Source organism: Spermophilus citellus, assembly GCF_964194105.1.
Source record: "Spermophilus citellus genome assembly, chromosome: 11".
NCBI lineage: Eukaryota > Metazoa > Chordata > Mammalia > Rodentia > Sciuridae > Spermophilus > Spermophilus citellus.
In genome coordinates, this window is record NC_138192.1 from 34,803,691 (window position 1) to 34,805,979 (window position 2,289).

Sequence of the window (2,289 nt, forward strand, 5' to 3'; positions counted from 1 at the left end):
TTCCGGCCCACAACGGAAGCTTAGCACCACTCACAGGAAGTCCCGCCTTTGGTCTCAGGTCCGGGAAGGGAAGGGTTGGAGAGGTGTAACAGGTTTCGGTCACGTGTTGCGGACGACCTCTAGTCCGGAAGTGAGGTGTTTGTCGAGCGCCGGTGTTTTCGGGCAGCTCGCCATAGTCGCTGGGGTAGAACATTGAACAAATTAAAGGCCTTGTCCTAGAATTTAAGTTCCAAAGGAGCCATGAACGAATAAATATGGTGCGAAGTGCTCTGAGGTAAAATAATACGGCCCAGAATAATGGGCCGGTGCCATTCTAGAGTGGTCCTGAAATACCCCTCCTAAGTGGAGTTATGTGAGCTGCAAAAATGATGTTCCTAGGGAAAGGTGTAGATTTGGAGGGTGGTCTTAACGTATTATATATGAGGCGGCTGTATTACTTTGCTCAATTTTTTCATAACAAATACCACAGACTACATCACTTAAACAGAAATTATTTTCTCACTCTTCTGGAGGATAAGGTCCAACCTGATTGGGTTCCTGGTGAGGGCCTGATTATTGGCTGGCAGAAAGCCACTTTCTCCCTGTGTCCTTTTGACGTCTCTTTACTTGTAAAGACACTAGTCCTATTAGATTAGCCCCACCATTACTACCTCTTTTCAACCCGCATTATTCTTTACAGGCCCTATTTTCAAATACAGTCATAGTGAGGGCTAGGCCTTCGATATATGAATTTTGGAGAAGATGCTGTTCCCATAGCAGTGGCCTATTAAACAATTAAGAGTCAAGAACAATATTAGATATGAGTCTGAAGTTCTGGATAGCATTATAAATTTGGGAATTGTCAACATATCTCTGGTATTAAAGCTATAGAACTGGTTGAGGTTACCTAGGGAGTGAGTGAATGTAGGTAGAGAAGAGGCCCAAGGACTGAGGACCTTTCATAGTGAAGAGGTTGCAAAAAAAGCATGGTACTGGTACCAAAGCAGGAAGGTAGACCACTGGTACAGAATAGAGGACACAGAGACCAATCCACAAAATTACAACTACCTTATATTAGACAAAGGTGCCAAAAGCATGCAATGGAGAAAGGATAGCATCATCAACAAATGGTGCTGGGAGAACTGGAAATCTATATGCAACAAAATGAAGTTGAATCCCTCTCTCTCACCTTGCACAAAAGTTAACTCAAAATGGATCAAGGAGCTAGGAAACAAACCAGAAACTCTGCATCTAATAGAAGAAAAAGTTGGCCCTAATCTCCATCTTGTGGGGTCGGGCTCCAAATTCCTTAATAGGACACCTAAAGCACAAGAGTTAAAATCAAGAATCAACAATTGGGACGTATTCAAACTAAAAAGTTTTTTCTCAGCAAGAGAAATAATAAGAGAGGTAAATAGGGAGCCTACATCCTGGGAACAAATATTTACCCCTCACACTTCAGATAGAGCTCTAATCTCCAGAGTATACAAAGAACTCAAAAAATTAAACAACAAGAAAACAAATAACCCAATCAACAAATGGGCCAAGGATCTGAACAGACACTTCTCAGAGGAGGATATACAATCAACAAATACACGAAAAAATGCTCACCATCTCTAGCAATCAGAGAAATGCAAATTAAAACCACTCTAAGATACCATCTCACTCCAGTAAGAATGGCAGCCATTATGAAGTCAAACAATAACAAGTGCTGGTGAGGATGTGGGGAAAAGGGTACACTTGTACATTGCTGGTGGGATTGCAAATTGGTTTAGCCAATTTGGAAAGCAGAATGGAGATTCCTGGGAAAGCTGGGAATGGAACCACCATTTGACCCAGCTATTCCCCTTCTCGGATGATACCCAAAAGACCTAAGAAGAGCATACAACAAGGACACAGCTACATCAATGTTCATAGCAGCACAATTCACAATAGCTAGACTGTGGAACCAACTCAGATGCCCTTCAATAGATGAATGGATAAAAAAAACTGTGGCATTTATACATAATGGAATAGTACTCAGCACTAAAAAATAACAAAATCATGGCATTTGCAGGGAAATGGATGGCATTAGAGCAGATTATGCTAAGTGAAGATAGCCAATCCCTAAAAAACAAATGCAGAATGTCTTCTTTGATATAAGGGGGGCGACTCAAAACAGAGCAGGGAGGAAGAGCATGAGAAGGAGATTACCATTAAATAGGAATGAGAGGTGCGTGGGAATGGGAGAGAGAAGGGGAATTGCACGTAAGATGGTAGGAGACCCTCATGGTTATGCAAAATTACATATAAGATGGTGTGAGGGGGAAG